Here is a 23699-nt window from a genome sequence, read left to right on the forward strand (position 1 = left end):
AGCGTGGGTTCCTCCAGGTGCTGCCGTTTCCTCCCACAATCCACAGATGTACAGGGGAGGTGAACTGGCCGTGCTCAATTGCCCATAGTGTTCAGGAATGATTGGGTTGAGTGAATTAGTCAGGGGTAATTGTAGAGCAAAAGGGTAGGGGAATGGGATTCTAATAGGAAAAAAACATTTGGACCTGTATATTTGGAGCCATAGAGAATGCTCGGATGGACTTAGACCAAGTGGAGGCAGATGAGATTAGTTCAGTTCAAATTTATGGTCGACACGGACTGGTTGGACCACAGGGTCTGTGTCGATGCTGTGTAACTTTATGACTCGTTATCTCTGTAAATTCCTCTATGTTTGGAACTCTCCCTATCAGTGCCACCTCATCCAGCCTTACAAATCTTCCTCATCTCTATAATTCCTCTCCAGCCTCAAAATCCAAAAATCTCTATCACAAATATCTCTATCTCTGTAACATCCTCCATCCTCACAATCCTTTCCAACTTGCATCTCCTCCAGCTTCATTATCCTCCCCATGTCTAATCCCCTCCAGTCTCTCAAAGCTCTGCTATATGTGCCTTTCGTTATTTCCAGCTTTCAGGATGCCCAATGTTTATTTCTCACTTGATAATAGCCCTTTACAATTCCTGCGCTGAGCTTCTGAATTTCCTCTTAAACCTTTGCGTCTCACTTTCCTCCCAAGAAAATCGACCAATCACATGTCATCTATTCTAGAATCACCTTTTCTGACCTGATGTCCAATGGAGCCTGTCATATTCTTATAATAAACATCTCAGCGGTCTACAGAACAGGAAAACGCTCTGGTGGTCCATCGAGTCTGTGAGAAAGAAAACTACCACCGAACTATCCTCATCTATTTTCCAGTACTTGTGGAAAAGTGTCATCTATCATGGCATAGCAAGTGCACACTAAATACATCTCAAGTGTTTTGGGGATTTATGTCTCCCACCCTCACAGACAGTGAGGTTTAGTGCAACTGGTGCTCGATGATGACATCACCCACAGGAACACAGAGCAGCTGGGTCTGTGCAAACCAGAGATCGCCCACAAATTGGGAAGGTTGGCAGGGTCCCTGAGAGGGGGCACAGGAGAGTTACCAGGATGGTTCAAGGAATGGGGGATTTTAGTTGCAGGGACATGGGTGTTGTTAATACATATCAAGAATATCCATCTATAATAGATGGACTCTCATTCTCAACCTCTCCCCTTGCCTGGGCTGTGGTAACCTTCAGGTTAAACCACCACCAGACATCTCTCCCTAATAAGAGAGCAGCCCTATGGTCTGGTAGGACAATACTGACTTTACCTTTTACACAGTGATGCCACTGTGCACCGGGGGTGGAGAGAGGGAATGCTGAAGGTGGTGGATGGGACACCACTCAGGCACAGTGCTTTGTCCTGGAGGATGTTCGCTTTCTTTAATACTGTTGAGGGCTGCACTGATGCAGGCAAGTGGAGAATGTTCCAACACGATCCTGATGTGTGCCTTATAGAGAGCAAACAGACATTGGGGAATCAGGTGTTTGGGAAAACAGATTGTTCTCCTTGTAGCAAAGGAAATTGAGGGAAGCTGAGAGACAAGTGCTTACAAAACATATACATCAGGATGTTAAACCTTACACTCATCAACTCATCATAAAAGGATTACTGGACACATATTGAAGATTTCGGGGAAATTTATTGACAGGACGGTTTGATTCAAAGGAGAATTTTTATGCAGAAAATGGAATTGAGCTGGAAAAAAATACTCACACACAGTGCAAATATCCAGGTCCTGATGAATGGAGTAATTCAATCAGAGTTTGGTGTTACAATTACTGAGATTGCCATCTGAATATCCACCTGTAGTATCCTGTAATACAAGTTTATAAAATCTGTCACTGTCAGGTCAGGTTAGAAACTCGCACCATCCCCTCCTCCTGGCCCAGGATGACTGTACACATTACCCCTTGTGGAGGTCAGCAGTCAGTTCAGGGGGAAATCTATGTGGGTTTCTATGAGTTTCCACCTTGGGACTTCATGTGACTGAACAGGACAGATCTTTGACACATGGGACAGAATGTTGCAAGAGTCAGTGAGATGCGGACAGCAGGATTTTCTTCCTTTTCTATCCTTCCGTGCTGCCGCTGTGCCTCATCAATAAGACATGGGGGGGGCGGGGGGGTGAAAGGCTCATGCAGCTTGATGGGCAAGTTGTCTCCATTCTGACCAATGGGCAGCAAGATCCTCCCAGTCACTCCAAAGAGTCTCTCTGAAGACAGCAACTCAGCATGCTTCCCAATGTCCGGTGCTCCCTGGAAAGATTCAGAAGAATGAGGGGGGTATCTCCTGGAAAATGTAGAACAGTAAACTTCTAAAAAGATTATAAACAATTTAAAGAGAGGGATTCGGAGAAGTGGACAAGTTGGTAAATGGAGCATAACTTGGGATACTGTGAGGTTGTTCATTTTGGAGGAGGTAATAAAAGAACAGAGGACTATTTAAATGATGGAAACTGTAGAAAGCTGCAACACAAAAGGGACCAGGGGGTAACTGTACAGGAAACACAGAAAGCTAGCACACAGTTACAACAGGTCATCAGGAAGGGGAATGGAATATTGTTCCTGATTTCAGGGGATTTGCAGTAGAAGAGTTTCGAATATATTCCTGAGAGCCACTTTATATAGTGCGAGTGAGACCACATCTGGAGTAATGAGAGAAGGTTTGGTCCTTTATTTAAGGAAATACATCACTTCATCGGAAGCATTTAGAGAAGATTGACTGGGATGATACCTGGTTTGCAGGGACTATCTTTTAAGAAAAGGCTGAAGAAATTGGGACTTGACTCATTGGATTTGGGGGAGAATGAGAGGGGATCTTATTGAAACATATAGGCTTATTAAGGGGTATTACAGGGTAAATACTGAGAGGATGTGTCCCATCATGAGGGAACCTAGAACCAGACTCTGGGTCAGTTGCAGAATCAAGGACTGGATTAGTGGTGCTGGAAGAGCACAGCAGTTCAGGCAGCATCCAACGAGCAGCGAAATCGACGTTTCGGGCAAAAGCGTTTTTACCTGCAGAATCAAGGGTTCTGTTTTAGATTTGTCAACTTTAATGCAACACAGACATGGGTAAGGGGTTTCAGTAGCAATGGAGCTGGGGTGAGGTGGAGAAAAATACCATTTTAAGAGATTGGAATTCCTGGTGTTTGCGATTGTGTAGATGTCTGATCAGAAGGTCACCTTGGGGTCAGAATATGAGAGCAATATTGTGAAGTTCTGCCTCAGGCATTTCCCAGTGAGAGGGAGGGGCTCAGCAGTAAGGGAAAGGAATTTGTAATAGCAACTGAAGGCATTGGGTTTAACCATTGCAGTGTTTCATTGGAGGAAATTGCAGCCAATTGAGTGGTAAGCAGTTTGATGAATGAGTAACAGTGGAGCAATGGAGAGGGATGATAGGGAGAGAGAGCTGGGCATTGTCAGTGTACATGGGAAACCAATACGATGTCACCTCCTGGCAGTATGTAGGTGAGATACAGGAGGGGACAAAGATAGATCCTGGATGGACACCACATATGAGGAATTCAGAAAGGAAAGGGAGAGTGGAGATGGAGCAGGATTTTCCAACAACCTTGAGGTCAAATATTCGTTCTTAGCAGAATTGGAGAGAAGGACATAACCAGAAAAGACAGACAGAACAACGAACAATATTTGTGATTTGGTGAGGGGGAGTGATGAGGAGAAACCAGACTCCAAAACTGCTATTTCTACATCAGTGACATCACCAACTCCACCCTAGTCTCAGCCCATTTACTGAAATACTCGTCCATCCCTGTGTTATCTCCAGACTTCGTTATCCAAACACACTCCTGGCCAGCCTCCCACATTCAACTTACATATAAGCTCAAGAATATCTAAAACCCTACTGCCCAAGAGCTCACTTGTACCAAAGCTTGTTGATCCATCAAAAGGCTCCTATTAACAAGCAACAATTTAATATTCTCTCCCGTGATGTAATTCCTGGCTGTGAACATCCCTGTCTCCCTGCACCACACAACCTGAGAGACCCCGATAACTCATTTTCTTTCAGACTCCCAAAGATGCATTTATTCATTGCTTCACCTGTCTGGCTGTTTCGACACGGTCAAGGGAACACAGTCTGGAATTCACTCCCTGACCCTCTCAGACCTGCTTTCCTCCTTTAAGGTATTCCTGAAAACCTGCTTATTTGGCAATACTTTTGATCACCTGACCCAATATCTCCATCAGAATGGGGATATGTCAGAAATTCTCAATTTCTGTGAAATTATAAAAACGATAAAAATACAAACCGTTGTTGATTTGCACACACATTGTCAACTCTTCACTGTCGCAGAGTGAATAATCTGTAACATCTCTTACCCAAGAACATTGTGGGAGCACCTTCACCACACGAACTGCAGCTGGACAAGGAAGTCAAACATCACCCTCTCCACAGGCAATGGGACTCTGGCATTAATCACTGGTGTCTCTGGAGAGAGAAACACATAGTTGATATTTCAGGGAGTGCTAAATGCATTACAGGAAGTGAGAATGTTACAGAATTTGATGGTCAGAAATGGAAGGAAAATGCACTCTTTTGTTGAAAAAAAGAATTATTCACTGGCAAAGATACTGTGGAAAATTTAGTCCGTTTAGAGAGCAGCACATTGTCAGGGGTTGGGCAGCAGAGGAAAATTAACTTACAAAAGGTCTGTGAAGGTAACAGTAAAACACTAAACAAGCCAAACAGCCAGTGACCAAAGACTTGAACTCCCCTTCCCGCTCCACCAAAGATATGCAGGTCCTGGGCCACCTCCACCGCCAAATCCCAGGCATCTGATGCTTGGACGAAGAATGCCTCATCATCGATGTTCAGATCCTCCAACCACATGGGATCAATGTGGATTTCACCAGTTTCCTCATTTCCACTCCCCCCACCTTGTCCCAGATCCAGCCTTCCAACTCGGCACTACCCTTTTGACCTGTCCTACGTTTCCATATTCCTTCCCACCAATCGGCTGCTGCCTGACCTGCTGTGCTTTTCTAGCATCACACTCTTTGACATTGAAAACATCCTGACTCTGACACTGTGTAAATCCTGCCCTATCACTCCCTGCCAAGGAAGGCTGTGCATGTGTCCCCCTACAGCTTGCCCCTCTCAAAGTTGGCAGCCACACACGTGTCCCGTGGATCACTGCCCCCAGTAAAGATGGCGGTGATCACTCACGCCTTTCACCATTTGAAGCATTTTCCCGTTTGCCACAAACACGGGCCTGGGATTTTCAAATTTGTGTTTTCCGATGTGCACTAAGTTCTGTAAAACCTCTCAGACCGCTCCATTAAAATTTCCTTCTCTTCCTGGTCAATATGTCTTTCCTTAACCATGCCCTGCACCTTCACACATTTCCAATGGCTTGGTCACAACATCACAGTGCTGCCAGTGAAGCTTATCACGTGGTATCATTTTATTCCTGATGACGGGCTTTTGCCCGAAATGTCAATTTCGCTGCTCATTGGATGCTGCCTGAACTGCTGTGCTCTTCCAGCACCACTAATCCAGAAGCTTATCACGTGGTTGAGTGTAGCCACGCCCCTCATTCACTCAGACCAACCGGCACTACCTTGTCTTCCAGCCCCGTCCCCATCCTCTTATCGGTCCTGCACTGAGATCAATCACCAGAGGCCCTTTGTGGGCTGGAGCATGCTCAGTGCTTCCTGCTTTTGCTGCTGTTCATCAGGTATAAGAGAGAGTGTTCATTCCTGTTTCTCCTAATGTCAGACATTAACAACAATGACCTGCATTGTATGGAGTCTTTCACACTGACAATTCTCCTAAAGTGCTTCACGAATGCTGGAAACATTGATTAAAGAGAACAACTTTAAGATACATCTTTGAGGAGTACAGAGGAGGTTGGGAAGGATATTGAAGAGGTTTTTAGATCAGACAAACCATCTAAAGAGCAACCCACCCAGACCCATTCCCCTACATCTAACACGACGGGCAATTTAGCATGGCCAATTCACCTAACCTGTACATTTTTGGACTGTGGGAGGAAACCAGAGCACCCGGAGGAAACCCACGCAGACACTGGGAGAATGTGCAAACTCCACACAGACAGTTGCCTGAGGTGGGAATAAAACCCGGGTCTCTGGCGCTGAGAGGCAGCAGTGCTAACCACTATGCCACCATGCCGCCCATCTGCAACTGTTCTCTGCAGCTCCAATCATGGAGTGATGTCTGTGGAGAACAGCTTACAATGGAGACAGTTAGTGGCTAACCATAGTTTAGCAACCCCATGCCCTAGCCTCCTACCCCACACCCCAGTCCTTGTTCTCACAGCCTGTCATTACACACTACCTATGGTTAGCCACTAACCGTTTCCATTAACAGCTAGTCACCCTCCCCAGCCAGATCGTTGTCCACTCCTTTATCTAACCCTTCTTCTCGCTCTATCCCCACCTATCCTTTACTCCTTACACCCTCCCCTAAACCCTACCTTCTGCATATAAACCAACATTTTTTCTCTCAGTATCAGTTCTGAGGAAGGGGCACTGGGTCTGAAACTTTAACTCTGATTTTTCATCACAGAAACTGCCAGACCTGCTGAGCGTTTCCAGAACCTCCTGGTTGTTGTTTCTGATTTACATCTTCCGCAGTTCTTTTGGTTTTAATTTCCCGGGAGTTTGTAATTCAGGTCCCACAGCCTCTGTCCCAGTCTCTGCTGTCTCTCCCACCCCCAAACAGTGACACTGCACCTGCACAGCTCATGGACAGGTGTCATCTTGCTGGCCACACCCCTCATTCACTCCTATTGGCTGCAGGACCACACAGACTTTCCTCCCATTGGTCTGGAGCTGCCGTCAATCAGCCGGGCCCCATTGTGATGAGAGTGGAGGGCTAATCCCTCTCTCTGCCCTGGGATGAGCTTCATCATTCACAGTGAATGGGGCAGTATCACAGAGCACAGGGGCTGGGGGCTATTCAGCCCATTGGGGCTGTACTCTCTCCCTCTGGAGATGCTGCAAATCTGTCCCAATTCCCCTCCTATTTGCCCACAGCCCCCCAAATATTTCCTTAAAAATTAAAATTCCAAGTCTCTTTCAGAATACCTGCTGAATCTGTGTCGTTCAGAATGTTCCAGATGCTCAGAGCTTACTGAGTACAATAATGTTCACATTTTCACTTTGTATTATTTGCCAATTACTTGAAAGTAGTTACTAAAAGTTGTGACAGTGTTATCAATTCCTCTCTCTCCACAAATTCAAGACCTTGGAACCAAATCTGCACCAGGTCGAAATCACTGCTTCAGCTTCTCAGCTCCAAGGACAATTATCTGTGCTGCAGCTTGCTCTCCACAAAAGAGGAACGCATCTTAGTTTATTAACACCATAAACATGTGCAGCACAGAAACAGAACTTCGGTCCAATTCATCCATGCCAACTAGGAATCCTAAACTACTGGAATCCCATTTTCCAACTGTTGGCCTGTATCCATCAAAATCCTTACAGTTCACGTACCCATTCGGATGCCTTTTAAATGTTGTGATTTTATCAGCCTCCACTACGTCATCTGGCAGCTCATTCCATACATACACCACACTCAGCTTGGAAACGTTGCCCTTAGATTCCTTTTAAATCATTGCCCTCTCAACCACGTGCTCTAGTTTTGGACCCACCTAACCTCAGGAAAAAGAACCCCGGCTGCTCACCTTATCCATGCCCCTCGTGATTTTATAAATCTCCATGAATCACCTCTCAGTCTTGGACTCTGCAGGGAAATTAACCCCAGCCTATTCAGCCTCTCCCTGTAGCCCAAATCCTCCAAATCTGGCAACGTTTTTGTAAATCCTGTCCGAACCTTTTCACGTTTCACAACATCCTTCCCAGAACAGGGAAATTCAAACTGAAAACAGAATTCGAGAAGTGGCTTAATCAATGTCTTTTAAATGTTGTAATTGTACTCGCCTCCACCCCTTCCCTTGGCAGCTCACTCCAAACATGCACTGCCCTCAAACTGTCCAACTCTGGCAAAGTCCTTGCAAACATTTTCTGAAAAGTTTCAAGCTTCACAACATCATTCCTGGAACAGGGAGATTGGAACTGAAAACAGAATTCCAGAAGAGCCTTAATCAATGTCCTGTACAGCCATAACATGAGGAAGAGCATAACAAACGCTGCATTCACTCCCTTACCTACCTGTGACTCTACTTTCAAGGAACTATGAACCTGCACTCCATGGTCTCTTTGTTCAGCAACACTTCCCAGGACCTTACCAGCAAGTGTATAAGTCCTACCCTGATTTGCCTTTCCAAATTCCAACAACTAACATTTATCTAAATTGAACTCTATCTGCCATTCCTTGCTCCACTGGCCCATCTGATCAAGATCCTGTTGTATTCTGAACTAACCTTCTTCGCTGTCCACTACACCTCCAATTTTGGTGTCTTGTGTAAAGCTACTAACCATGCCTCATATATTCACATCCAAGTCATTTATCTAAGGACCCAATAATCGATCCTTGTAACACACTGCTGCTTACAGTCCTCCAGTCCACAAAGCAAACCTCCATCATCACCCTCTGTCTCCTACCATCAAGCCAGTTTTGTACCCAAATGGCTTGTTCTCCCTTCATTCCATGTTATCTAACCCTGCTAACCAGTCTGCTTTGTGGAACCTTGTTGAATGTCCATATAAACAACGTTCACAGCCTGGTTTAATCAACTTTCTTTGTCACTTCAAAACATTCAGTCAAGTTAGTGAGACACGATTGTGCACGTACAAAGATACATTGACAACAGTCAGTGATTATTCCTTACTTTTCCAAATAGATGGATATCCTGTCCCTAAGAATCCCTTCCAACAACTTGCCTGCCACTGACTTCAGGCTCACTATTCTCTTGTTCCATGGCCTCTCCTTATCACCTTTTTAAAATAATGGCACCTCACCTGTCACGATCAATGATACAAATACCTCAGGAGAGGCCCAACAATCACTTCCCTAGATTTCCAGAAAGTTCCAGGATACATCTGATCAGGTCCCAGGGCTTTATCCACCTTGATGCGATTCAAGACATCCAGTAACACCTCCACTGTAACATGGATACTTTTCAAGTTCTCTCTGTTTATTTCCCCAAACTCTCGAGCTTCCATATCTTTCTCCAGTAAAAATGACGTGAAATATTTGCATATCTTTCCCACCCCCGGTGGTTCCATAGACAGCCTTGTTAATCTTTAAGGGGTCCTATTCTATGGTCCAGTTCATCTTTTGTCTGTGATATATTTGCTTAATCTCTGATTTCTACTTAAACCATTTCCTGAAGCTATTTCATGTCAAACACCATCAGCAGCAAGCAACTGAGCGAAACGATCCCACAACCAAAAGATCAGATCGGAGCTCTGCAGCTCTGCCACACCCAGTTGTGAACAGTGATGGATAATTAAACAACTCACTGTAGGAAGTATCACAGATATCCCCACCCTTACTGATGGAGGGGCCTCACACAACCCTAACCCTATCGCACCAGATAAGACAACAGCATTTGCAGCAATCTGCAGCCAGAAGTGCAAAGTGGGATGATCCATCTCAGCCTTCTCCAGTGGTTTCCAACATCACAGATGTGAGTTTTAAGCCAGTTTGATTCAGTTTGAATAACATCAAGAAATGGTTAAGTAGTGCAAAGGCTACAGGCCCTACCAATATTCTGGCAATAATACTGATGGTTTGTGCTCCAGAACTTGCCACCCACCAATCCACGTCCCGCTCCAGCACTGGCATCTACCGACAATGTGGAACATTGCCCAGGGATGTTCAACACAAAAACACAGGGCAATCCAACCCAGGCAAGTTCCATCTATCAGTCCACACTCGATCAGCAGTAAAGTGATGGAAGGTGTTATGAACAGGGCTACCAAGCAGCAGCTGCTCAGCAACAGTCAGCTGAGCGACACTCATTTTAGGCTCCACCAGGGCCACTTAGCTCCCGATTGTGTTACCGCCCTGATTCACAATCTAACAACTAACTGAATCCCAGAGGTGAGGTGAGGGTGACAGCCCAGTCCCACTACAAGACCACTATTTCTAGCTGTGTCCACCCTTGTCTCAGCTCATATACTCTCATCCACCTTGTGTTATCTCCAGACTTCAGTATCCAAACATACTCCTGGCCAGCTTCCCACATTCAATACCCCAGTAATCTTAAGAAAAACGAAATCTCTGCTGCCCAAGTACTCCCTCGTACAAAATATTGTCAATCCATCAAAAGGCTCCTATTCGTAATCTACAACATACAGCCACAGAGATGTACAGCATGGAAACAGACCCTTCAATCCAACCCATCCATGCCGACCAGATATTCCAACCCAATCTAGTCTCACCTGCCAGCATCCGGCCCACATCCCTCAATTTAAAATTCTTACCCTTGATTTAATTCCTGATTATGATCATCCCTAACTCACTGCATCACACATCCTTGAAGACTTCGACAACCCATTCTGTTCGAGACTCCCAATGATCTGTTAATTCATTACTTCACCTGTGTGGCTGCTTTTACAGTTGTCAAAGCAACATTTTCTGAAATTCGCAGCCAAACCCTCACAGGTTTGCTTTCCTCCTTTAAGACATTCCTCAAAGTCTGCTTATTTGGCAATGCTTTTGGTCACCTGACCTAATATCATCAGTCTCTGACCTTATGTCTAAAGTTCCCAATAATATTTTTGTGAAATTATAAGGATAATAAAACTACAAACTGTTCTTGATTTGGAAATTACCTTCAAATCATCACTGTTGCTGTAATGAATACTCTGTCATGTCTCTTACCCAACCACACTGTGGGAGCACCTTCACCACATAAACTGCAGCTGTACAAGAAAGTCAAACATCACCCTCTCCATAGGCAACAGGGCTTTGACATTCATCACTGGTTTCTGTGGAAGGAGAAACACAGTTGATGTTTCAGGGAGTGCAAAACAGATTACAGGGAATGAAAATGATGCAGAATTTGAGTGTCAGAAATGGAAGGAAAATACACTTGCTTATTGGAAAAAAAGAATTCTTGACTGTCAAATATTTTCCAGAAAAAATTAATAAGCAGCACATGGTCAGGGGCTGGGCAGCAGAGAAAAATTAACTTACAAAAATGTCTGTAAAAGTAATCGTGAAATACTAAACAGACCAAAAATACACCCATTGTTCGATACTGAGCAAGCTAGATATTGACAAAGTGGTCATAAGGGAGCCCAGAGATGAAGCAGAGCTGTATAAGCTGTTATGATCCCACAGTCATAGAGATGTATAGCACCGACAAAGACCTTTCGGTTTAACTCATCCATGCCAACCCGGTATCCGAACCTCATCTATTCCCATTTCCCAGCACTTGGCCCATATCCCTGTAAACGCTTCCTAATCATATCATGTGTCTATTTAGATGCCTTCAACAAGTTTTAATTGTACTAGCCTCCACCACTTCCTCTGGCAGCTCATTCCACCCACCGCATGAAAGAGTTGCTCTTTAGCCCCCTTTGAATTTTTGCCCGTTCACCCTAAAGCAATGTCCTCTACTTTTGGACACCACTACTCCAGGGAAAACACCTTATTCATTTACCCTGTTCATGCTCCTCATGATTGTATAAACCTCCATAACATCACCACTCAGCCTATGGCACTCCAGGGAAAACAGCCCCAGCCTTTTATGCCTCATCCTGTAGCTCAAATCCTCCAACCCCAACAACATCCTTGTCAGTCTTTTTTGAAACCTTTCAAGTTTCACAGCACCCTTCTGATAGGAGGCAGGCCAGAACTGCACACAATATTCCAAAAGTGGCCTAACGAATGTCCTGTACAGCAACATGACCTCCCACATCCTATACTCAATGCTCTAACCAATAAAGGAAAATACACTGAACACCTTCTTCATCATCCTATCTACCTGCAACTTGACTTGCAAGGACTATGATCCTGCAGTCCAAGGTCTCTTTGTTCTGCAAGCGTCTCCAGGGCCTTGCCATTCAGTGTATAAGTCCTGGGCTGAAAAACGTGTTGCTGGAAAAGCACAGCAGATTAGGCAGCATCCAAAGATCGGGATAATCGACATTTCAGCCATGAGCCCTTCTTCAGGAATCCTCATGCCCGAAATGTCGATTCTCCTGATCTTTGGATGCTGCTTGACCTGCTGCGATTTTCTAGCAACACATTTTTCAGCTCTGATCTCCTGCATCTGCAGTCTTCACTTTCCCCTAGTGTATAAGTCCTGCCGTGACTTGCTTTTCCAAAATGCAGCACCTCACATTTATCTAAATTAATCCGTATCTGATCAATATCTCACTGGAACCTGAGGTGACCTTCTTCACTATGCACAATACCTCCAATTTTGAATGACCTGCAAACTCAGTTACGACAGCAAGCCATTTAAATGAATGACGAAACAAATCCAGAAATAAACATCCACTTCTCTGAGTTTGAATGTGCTCTGTGTAAATCCTGCCCAATGACTCTGTACCAGAGAAAGGCTGCACATGCGCCTGGCTGCACCTTGCCCCCTACAAAGATGGCGGCCGCGCACGTGTCCAATGAATCATTGCCCTGAATAAAGATGGCGGCGCTCACTCAGGCCTGCAGCCGCGCTGAGGCAATTTCCCGTTTACTACAAACACGGGACTGGGACGTTCAAATTTGTGTTTTCCAACGTACACAACATGTTTGTAAAACCTCTCCCCTCGTAGCAACAGTTTTTCTCCCGTTTCCCTCTGTTTATTTGTTTCTTTCCTTACCGTATCCTTTCGCTCCATAACTTCCTGAGAATTCATTACAGCGACTCGCCGCTGTGCGCGAGGGTGATCACGTGGTTTAGTCTAGTTCTGCCCCTAGTTCGCTTTGATTGGTTGGAGGAGCAACCACCCGCCAGGTCCTCCAGTTCCGCCCACCGTCCTTTCATTGGTCCGGTGCTGACATCAATCAACCGAGGTCCCTTTGTTGGCTAAAGCATGCGCAGTGCGTCCTGCTTTTGCTAATGTGTTGGGTAATGTGATGGAGAGTTTACTGAGGGGTTGGATCCCTTTGTGTGAGCTCTGCAGTAGATTTCCTTTATTCATGGAGGGAATTCCCTTCCTACTCATGACTGTATAACTGTGATTGATGAACCAATGCCATCTGAACCAGTACATAAACACACCATTTTCACAACATCTGAGATCTTCAGCACATTGTATCGCACTCTTCTTTGGAGATAAAACAAAACCATGAAATGGAGCCTCAAGGAATCAGAGCAGGAGTAGGGCATTCATTCCCTTCGGCTTGTTCCCCCATTCTATCAGATCATGGCTGGGCCAACCCAGACCTCAACACCTCTTTTATGCTTGATCCGCACAGCCCTCAACTGCTCAATATTTCAAAAATCTATCTGCCCTCTTTTTGAATAATTTGAGATAGAATCATAAATTCCCTACTGTGTGGAAACAGGCCCTTCGGCCCAACAAGCCACACAACCCTCTGAAGAGTAACCCAACCAGATCTATTCCCCTACCACATTTAACTTTCACAATTGTTTGGGCTAGAAAATTCTAGCCATTCACTGAGAGAAAAAAATTCTTTACATTTTTTACAAAATGAATGTTCCCTGATGTAATGTCCCCTGGTTTGACACTTCACTTGTTTCCATAAGATCACCCCTTATATTACGTGGGTGGCACAGTGGTTAGCACTGATGTCTCACAGTGCCAGAGACCTGGGTTTTATTCCTGCCTCACGTGACTCTCTGTGTGGAGTTTGCACGTTGTCTGCGTGGCTTTCTTCCGGGTGCTCCGGTATCCTCCCACAATCCAAAAAAAAAGTGCAGGTTAGGTGAATTGGCAATGCTAAATTGCCTGTAGTTTTAGGTGAAGGGGTAAATGTAGGGGAATGGGTCTGGGTGGGTTGTGCTTCGGCGGATCGGTGTGGACTTGTTGGGCCAAAGGGCCTGTTTCCACACTGTATGTAATCTGTTTGTTGAGATTCTATTGTATAATGACTTAACCTGTTTAGCTATTCTTGATAGGTCAACCTTTTTGTCCTCGAAGCAGCTAGCTGAATCTTTTTTTGAATGGTCTCCAATACTGGTTTATCCCTTATTAAACATGGGAGCTAACATTGCATACAGTACTCCAAGTGAGGTCTCGGCAACAGCCAGTGTGGTTAACCAATCCTCACTCCATGCAAATACCTTACCCCTGACACAGTGAGCTCCTGTATTATGGAATTAACTTTTCTGTAGCACCTTATCATTTGCATTTTTAAAATCCAAATACAGAACATCATTGGATTGCCCTTTATCAGCCCTGCTTGTTATCTCCTCAATGAACTGTCGCAAATTTGTCATAGTGTCTCTTTCACAAAACCCAGTCTACCATGTTTAATGATAAGCTTTTCTAAATGTCCTGCTATTTATTACTTTAATATTCGACTCTGCCATATTACAAAAACAGATATTAAACTAACTAGTCTATAGTTTCCTGATTTCTGTCTCCCTTCCCTTCTTAAACAGGTGCATCAATCCACTGGATGCTTCCTGTATCCCCTGATTCTGGAATATTCCAATCGATGCCTTGAATATCTCTACAGTCAGTTGCCTTAAAAATGTTTGATCCAAGCCATTAGGTCCTGTCTGCCTTTAGTCCTATTCGTTGGTCAATACGTTGTCCCTTGTAACAAAGACTGTTATAACATTTCAAAAGCCTCTGATTTCAAAAGCATAATGTGATCCAAGTTGTCTTCTAATCTGTGCTGTACTAATTCTTTCTGATTGAGATGACTGGGTTGGCATGTGCACAGGTTGTAGCAGGATCTCTGACTGCCACAAACCAATTTGGGGGAACAGCTCCTGTGTCAGTGACAGTGTTGTTGGACTAATAGAGGCAACAACATTCAGACTTCACGAAGCAACTGCGAACCAGGGCTGCAAACCCACAATCCGAAAAACTGCAGGTTAGGTGAATTGGTCATGCTAAATTGCCATAGTGTCCAGGGATGCACAGTTTTTGGTGCATTAATCAGGGGTAAACATTGAGGAATAGGTTTGGTTGGGATACTCTATGGAGGGTTGGTGTTTATTTGTTGGGTTGAAGGGTCTGTTTCCACAACGTAAGGATTCCATGCTCTGAGTAATTTTGGGGATCTCATAGAATCCTGGTATTCAGAGGGTTCTCTGTTAGTTAAAATAGTATTGTACACTCAGCTTACATTACCTTCTGAAGCAGTTTGAGGTCGACTTCTCTGTGCAATTTCACAGAACAGATGCTCTGGAACCAATCATGGAACAGCTATTTTAGACCTGATAATATGATTGAATAATGAGCTCAAAGTGAAAGACCCTTTTGGTAAGATGCAATGCAGCATGATAGAATTTAGCTTTCAGGTGAGGAATTTGGTTCTTCAACTAGTATCTAAACTTAAAGGCAATCACAAGGGGATAAGGGAGTAGTTCGCTAAACTGGAATGGGACTCTAGTTAGAATGTTAAAGCAGAAGAATATATTCAGTTATTTTATAATTCTCAACAATATATATTAACTTGGAAAAGAAATGCACGATGAACAGCAGTGCATAGCTGAGGGAATTATGAGTGACATCAAATTGAAAGAAAAGATGTACAAAACTGCAAAGATGATGTTCGACTAGAAAGTTTAAAAAATTCAAACTATCGAAGGATGAACAGATAGAAGATATTTTGTCCCTTGTCAGAGAGACTGTTGTAACATCTTTGCTCCCATTAATACCTTGCTTATTTCCCAGCATTAGGATGGTGACAGTATCTTCCGGATTAGTAAGATAATTGGGCAAATTAACCCACCAGTTACTCAGCCGAAAACACAGTGCTCTTGTGATGCTGTGGTAGTGTCTCCAGCTTTGAGCCAAAAGGCCTGGAACTGTCCCACCTGCTCCAGAGGTGTCATAATGCATTGAAATAGGTTGATTGGGAAATCAATACTGAGACAAACTTCAGTAATTGAATGGACAATGTTGATGGTCTCTGGAAATTCCAAACATGACTGTTTGTATCCTCACCTGAGGCCTGATCTAAATTAATCTGCCTCATTTAAATGGAATTGCCTTTTCTTGTGTTGAATATAATTGAAGTTTGTCCTGTCTGCATGCCCCCTTGTGCAAAACATGTTGCAATCTGTCAAAGAACAAGATTGAAAATTCAGATCAGCTGATAGCCTGTTCAGGGGCTTAAACCAGTGGCCTTTAACACTGGGACAGTAGGCGCTACAGAATTGATTCCATTTCCCATTAAACTGAGACAGGTGGTGGTGAGCTTGCTGAAATGTCTTTCACTGAAACATTTTTGATTTAAAATAAATTACTTTGGTTGCGGTTCAATTGAATTTAGAGATTTAGTGGGGAGTATCGACTGTTATCTCTTTGTTTGTTTCATCGCAGATTTAATGAGACCAGCCCAACGCCAGCCGAAACTGCGGAGAAACTGCCAGATATTAAAATGCGTAACTCTGCTTCATTAGACAGTCTGACTGAGTCATCCAGACTCAAACATCATAACTGCAGATGGGCTTTTTGTGTTCACTGTGGATGCTTTTACAGAGTTCAAAATTAATGCATAACATATTTCTTGAGAACTGAAAACAACAAATACTGAAGATCACAGGAGGGAGCTGATGGCTGAATGGTATTACTGCTAGACTGTTGATCCAAAGATCCAGGTTGCATTCTGGAGAACCAGGTTCGAATTGTGTCACAGGAAATGGTGGAATTTGAATTCAGTTAATATCTGGAATTAAGAATCTCTTGACCATGAATCCTTTGTCGGGTTACGGAAAACCCATCAGGTTCACTAACGTGCTTGAAGTAAGAAGCTACCATCCTTACCTAGTTTGTCCTACATGTGACTCCAGACACACAGCAATGAGCTTGACTTTTAACTGCCCCTTGGGCAATTAGGGATGAACAATGAATGCTGCTGAGCAAATGACACCCTCATCCCATGAACTTCTTTTTTAAAAAATATCGATGGAGAGACCAAGCTAACATTTTGAGTCCAGATGACTCTTCATCAGATCTCTGATCGAGTCATTGAGACACATCGTTAACTTGCTTGGTCTCCATGGATGCTTTCTGACCTGCTGTCAGCTCCAGCATTTGCTGTTTTCAGTACAGGTTCCACTATCTGTAGTAATTTCCTTCTGTACTTCTTCATTATGTTGTTTATTAAATGTCCACTAAATTGCAGCTATTACTCAACACCTTACCTACAGAGTACTGTGGCCCTGGTGTCAAAAGCCTCCATTAACTTGATCAATTACACCATAGTTTAGGACAATTGCAAAACGCCACTGTGGCTGAAAAGAATAGAATCATAGTCACCAACATGGAAATGAACCCTTCGGTCCAACTCATCCATGTCAACCAAATTTCCCAAACTATGCCAGTGCAGTTTGCCAGCATTTGGCTCATATTCCTCAACCTTTCCTATTCATGTGCCACTTCAAATGTCTTTTAAATGTTGTAACTGTACTTGCATCTACCACTTCCTCTGGCCGTTCATCCCGTGTCCCAACCAATCTCTTTGTGAAAACGTTGACAACTGATAGTTTCACTGTTGACTCTGGTGTGTGAATTACGGGATGATTGTTCGTTCAGGAACACCCCTGTCTGAGCACAGCTTGAATGGAGCTTGGGCCTCCTTGTTGGTTACCACATGCTGCTCAAGGCTTTGTGTTTGCGCAGCGCAGCTGTCTATGGGTGGGGGTGTTGTGGAAGGAAGGAGGAGGCATGAAGGAATTAATGAATTTATGGAATGTGGGTGTCACTGGCTGTGCGAACATTTATTCCCTCATTCTATTGCCCTTGAGAAGGTGGTTATGAGCTTCCTTTTTGAATCACTGCATTTGGTGTGGTTAAGAGACCTATTGGTAGTGCTGTTGGGAGGGAATTCCAGAATTTTGGCTCAATGACACTTCAGGACTGCTGAAAGATTTTTAACTCCAGATGGTAGTGGCTGGTAAGGGAACCTACAGGAGGTGATGTTACCATGAATCTGCTTCCCTTTTCCTTTTATTTGCTATTGGTCATAGGTTTGGAAGATGCTATTGAAGTGTTATGAATTGATGTAATGTATCTTGTAGATAGTACATAGTGCTGCTCTGGGCATCAGTGGAGCAGGGAGTGAATGTGGTGCCAATCAAGCAGTCTGCTTTTCCCTGACACTGTCAAGCTTCTTGAGTGTTCTTGGAGCTGCACCCAAACCTAGCCAAGTAGTGAATATCCTATTGTACTCCTGAGTTGATTCTTGTAGATGGTGGACAGGCTTCAGAGATTTGGAGGGTGGCTTACTTACCGTAGTTATATGGAAAGTCCACTTCAATTTCTAAATAGTAAACCCCCAGAATGTTGATGGTGGGGGATTCGGTGATGGTGGGTTTGAAGAAAGAGGCAGCAAGGTTTTTGGTGAAGGAGCTTCAGGCTGAACGCTAGGGAGAGGGGAATACGGTAGAGGCTAGAAACAGATAGGTGGGGAAAGATGCTGCAAAGAAGACATCACGGTCTTTTCTCTGTGCTGGGCCCAGCTGGTCTGCTGACACTACTTTAGAGATATTGTGCCTCACCTCACCAAATCAAACAGCCTCTCACCATAGTCTTTCCAATACCAGGCCCATTAAACACCTTGTATTAGTCCATTCCTCTTACTTCCTCCTTTTGAAATAAAAACATTAGAGCATCATAATTAGGAGCAGGAGTATTAATCCAGCCCCTTGTACCTGCTCTGCCATTTGATACAGACATGGTTAATCTCATCGTGGCCTGAACACCACTTTCCTGCCAGCTCTCCTTAACCCTTCAACCCATTACTAATTAAAAACCTGTGTGTCTCTTATTTAAATTTACTTCATGTCCCAGAATCCACATTGTTCTGAGGTAGTGAATTCCCAAGATTAACCATTCTCTAAGAAAAGTAATTCCTCCAACTTTCCCTTTATTGTAAACTTACGACAACTCATTGTAGATTGAATCAGCTTCTCTGCACCTACTTGATCAACCCCTTGACCATTTTATAGACCCTCAATGATACCACCTCTCATTCTTGGGCTCCAATGAATATGAATGGAAATAGTGTTTGTAGTTCAGCTTGTGACATTTTAATAACTGTGGCAGAGGATGTTTGTTCAAAACTGAGCTGGACAGTTAGTGCTTTTCAAGTAAGAAATAGTTGATGAGATTAAGTACATTAATATATTGGAGTTTTGTTTTTAGGGAGACTTACTGTTGGGAAGATTTGGTTAAGGGAATATTGCAGTCAAAGCTGTGGAAGATTAACCTCCACCCATATGTGAGGTAGTACACTGTGATCAAAAGACTAAAGAGACCACTTCCTCTTTGGAAATATGTCCTGAAATAGGGCAGAGGGATCTGGAGATAGGAATGAGTCACTGGCAGCAAATGGCACCGGTTTGTGAGGTTAGATGGAGAAGTAGGTCATGGGTTTATTTCTGGGGGGACAGAATGGAAATGTGTTCGATATGTGTAGGACCATGGACAGGTCACCCTTGGGGCACTGCACACAGTTCGGATCTGGGAAGGTAAAGAATAGTTACTGGAATTATATCCAAACTGAGTTTGAATTCATCAAGTAAGATTGGGCAGTCTTGTCTCATTGAAAAAGAGTGACATGGTCCAGTTACGTTTGATCGAGTAGACATGGAAAAGATGTTTCTGCTTGCGAATGACAGAATCCACTGGATCTGGGGATATAATTGTAATCATTATTAAATCTAATGGGGAATTTGCAGACGGCGACAAAGTCTTTACCAAAAAGGGGTTTCAATGTAGAACTTACTTCATCAGGAATAATTGAAGCAAATAACAGATGAATTCAAGGAGGAGCTTGGAAGACAAGAAATCGAAGAAAACTATGTTGATGTGTTTAGGTTGAGAAGGAGGCCTGTGTAAATCACAAATACTGAGAACCTGTGTTTGTGTCCTGAAACTATGCATCTGTGTTGTTCTGTGACATTTCTATTTCTATAGGAGCAGCAGCGGCAGCAGTAAACAAGGCAGCTCACCCTTACCATTCTTGGAGAAAAGCAGAACCTCTGGCCACACAAAAGGGAAATAGCTCTATTGAGGAAGTGGTTCAAACAGTGGCCAACGACTCGATCCGCAGAGACAGTGTGCCTTCATTACCTGGTGAGAAAGGTGAATTCTTTAACCAGAAATAATGACTTGTCCTTCCACTGATCTCATGACTTCAGCAGGGAAATGTGTCTCTTCAGTTAGATGATTTGAATCAATCAAAACGTTTGCTACGTTAGCACTCCTTCCCTACCCAAAGGATATGTGGGTCAAATAGGCACATGTCCTGCACTGATTTATTTCAAGATTCCTTTATTCAGTCACGTGCTTAAGCTATTCAATCCAACTTCCTTGTGTTTCCCTTGGATCTGTGGTTGTGCATAAGGAAACTTAAATAATGTCTGATTCAATATCAAAGTTGTGTTGAATCAATAATTGTAACCTAACTCTGCTCTTTGAGCAGATAATTACTCCAATGATTCTAGCTCAGCCCTTAACTTCAAGTTCAAGTTCTAAACCTTTCAGTGAGCAATGGAAAATAACAAAGAACAATGTCAATCATTTATTGTCCCTCCAGACTCTGCTTCTGTTGCCACTGAGTACTCCCTTAAGTTCGATGAGTCAATGAGAAAGATGAGATTGAAGAGAAATCCGTCCATTCCCTTCTGCCATCAGAGAGCTATCACCACTTTAATAGGGTACGAAACGCAGCCAGCAGGATGATTCGGATGAGGACATAGTGCAGGACCAATCGGCTTCTCCAATGGATTGAGGTGAGTGGTGGTACCAATTACTGCGATGTCAGTACTTGGAATAGTTGCTCCTCTCCATGTTCGAGGTACTTTGCCATGAGATTCAGATGGAGAGGACGAGGACCATATGGTGTAACGAGTGTGAGCCAACAGTTGGGCGGGGCCTGTGTTTTTGAAAAAAAAGCGATTACAACTCAGTAACAATGTGCCCAGAGTTTATCAATCATGAAGGAGAATAAATATTTCACATTGTCAATCTTTGTGATCGAGTTATCATGTGGTGAAGACAAAGATTAATATTTAATGGGATTCATCGCTCCCTGAATTTACACCTTTCTCCTGTCCATGAAAGGTAATAAGATGCAAAATATGTCCTTGCAGATGAATTTGATTTGAACAAGAGACATTTGTGTAGATAATAAGACGTATTCTCATTGGAAGGATATGGTTAGTGATATCCTGCTTGGATCAATGTTGGAGTCCTATTTATTCACTACTGATAATGAAAGGAAAACCACATTCAAAATTTGGGGCCACTCTGCAGATTACAGCGATTCCAAGTGTAGGTAGATAGAAGCAAAGCATTAGAAAGCAATCTTGATAGATTCAGTCAATGAGAAAAACAACAACAGATGAGTTTGTGTCGGCAAGAGAGAGGTTGGATCAAAATAGGATATTTCTTGATTGTGAAAATAGAGAGAGAGTGATTGATCCATCTGTATAGTTTATGAAAATGTCACAGACAGGTTCAGAAAAGTGATCAAGGGGCCGGTGGAATGTTGAAATTGATCTCTGCAGAAGACGAGAAACCAAAGGATTAGAAGTCATGCTTCAGCAAATCCAAACTTAGTTAGACCAAGCTGTCAGATCTGGGCACCACGGCTTAAGGAGAGTATCACTCTGAGTGGAAGTGCAGTGTAGATTTACTGAAGTGATATTTGGATTCCAAGGTTTAATTTAAGAAGAAAGATTAAACAGATAAATTGTTAGTGTCAGAACATTGAGTTGTGATAACGGGGAACACTTTTATACACAGAAATGGATAAAGTTCCACTAACAGCGATTGATTGGAAATCATTTGCAAATTTTAAATCTGAGATTGGTAGATTTGGAATGAAAATGATGAAGGATTATGGGACAAAGACAGAGATTTGTCAGGATGATGAATATTACTGTAATTTGAGTGAATGGTGGAATAGGCTCACGGAGCTAAATAGCTTCCTCGTGCTCTGATGTTGATGTAACCATGGCTCCCTTATTGTCTGCAAGTTCAACTCCTGTTGTGTTTTTGGTTATTTATCAGAACCTGGCAGCAAATTAGTGACTGGAGTCCTGAAAGAAAATTATCAGGATGAGGACCTTCGCCGGTCTTAAAGTGTTTCACAGATGATGAAATGACACAGCCAGCAACTCTCCTTCCATCTCTCCCCCACTCTCTGCCCCCTCTCTCCACCCCTCCCATCCTCCTCCCCCACCCTCTGGCACGCTCCCAGCACCCCCCTCTTATCACCCCACCCCTCTCCCCACCCCTCTCTTCCCCCCTCGCCCCCACTTCGCCCTGTCTCGCCACCTTGCCCCCCACTCACCCCCCTCTCGCCTCCTCCTCTCGCCCTCCTCTTGCAACCCTCTCGCCCCCCTTGCCCCCCCTCGCCCCCCTCTCCTCCCGTCACCCCCCCAGCACCCCCTCTCTAACCCCCCTCTTGCCTCCCCTCTCGCCCCCCACTCACTCCCCTCTCACTCCCCCCTCGACCCCCTCGTCCCCCCCTCGCCCCCCTCACCCCCCTCGCCCCCCTCGCCCCCCTCGCCCCCCTCGACCCCCTCGCCCCCCTCGCCCCCCTTGCCCCCCTCGCCCCCCTGCCCCCCCTCATCCCCCCTCACCTCCCCTCACCTCCCCTCCCGCCCGCTCTCGCCCCCCTTGCCCCCCCTCTCGCACACCCTCCGGACCACCGGGCCATCCATTCGCCCCCCCACCCTCCTTCTCACGCCTTCGTCGTCCCCCTCTTGTCACCCCCCTCTTGCTGCCACCCTCTCACCCCCCCGCACCACCTCGCACCAATTCTCCCACCTCCCTCTACCCCCCTCCCTCTACCCCCTCCCTCTACCCCCACTACCTGCCCTCCCTCTACCCCCCACGCTCTCCCCCTCCCTCTCCGCCCCCCCACCCCCCTCTACCCCCTCTTCCTCTACTCCCTCTCCCTCGACCCCTTCCTTCTTTCCCCTCCCTCTAACCCCCCTCCCTCTATCCACCCTCTCCATCTCTCTCACTTTCTTTCTTGCCGCTCCCTCACAGCCACTCTGCCACTCTCGCTCTTTCTCGCTCCCTCACTCCCTCACTTTCTCAATCCCTCGTTCCCATGCTCCCACTCTGCCAATCTCGCTGTCTCCTTTCTCTCTCTCTCTCGTATCTGCCCTCTCTCTCTCTCTCTTGCTCTTTCTTGCAGCTCTCTCTTGTGCTCTCTCTTGCTCGTGCTCTCTGTCTCAGCCCTCCCTCCCTCTCTCATACCACTCTGTCTCTCATCCCTCTGTCTCTCACTCAATCCCTGTTTCTCTCGCCCTCTCGCTCTCCCCATCTCTCTCTCTCTCACTCCTCTCTCTCACTCCTTCTCTCTCTCGCTCTCCTTTCTCCCCTCTCTCACACCACCTTTATCTCCTCTCTCTCCCCCATCACTGTCGCCCTCTCTTGCCTCTCTCTCTTTTGCACGTGACTCTCTCTCTCTTTTACACACACTTTCGCCCCTCTCTCGATATATATCTCTCTCTTTCTTCCCCCTGTCACCATCACTCACCTCTCTCGCTCTCTCTCTATCCTTCTCTATCACCTCTCCCTCTCGCTCCTCTCACTCTCTCTCGCTCTCTCTCTTTCGCCCTTCTCTAA

The 23699-nt window shown here is 44.7% G+C and overlaps 1 long non-coding RNA gene across 10 annotated transcripts in view; it reads right to left on the reverse strand.

Moving 5' to 3' along the window:
- Window positions 1-12864, reverse strand: part of LOC140476634 (uncharacterized) — a 50373-nt gene extending 37509 nt beyond the window's left edge. For 4 of the 10 annotated variants that reach the window (XR_011960546.1, XR_011960543.1, XR_011960549.1 and 1 more), the window contains exons 1-4: window positions 12783-12854; window positions 10785-10940; window positions 4398-4506; window positions 1768-1867 (exon numbers count right to left, since the gene is read on the reverse strand). This is a non-coding gene — a long non-coding RNA (uncharacterized lncRNA). Of the gene's footprint in view, window positions 1-1321; window positions 1502-1767; window positions 1868-4397; window positions 4507-10784; window positions 10941-12374; window positions 12501-12782 lie in introns of those variants that run through there. The other 6 variants (XR_011960548.1, XR_011960545.1, XR_011960550.1 and 3 more) reach the window with 5 other exon arrangements.
- Between the last annotated feature and the right edge of the window lie 10835 nt (window positions 12865-23699).

Source organism: Chiloscyllium punctatum, chromosome 4 (genome assembly GCF_047496795.1).
Source record: "Chiloscyllium punctatum isolate Juve2018m chromosome 4, sChiPun1.3, whole genome shotgun sequence".
In the NCBI taxonomy this organism is placed as follows: Eukaryota; Metazoa; Chordata; class Chondrichthyes; order Orectolobiformes; family Hemiscylliidae; genus Chiloscyllium; species Chiloscyllium punctatum.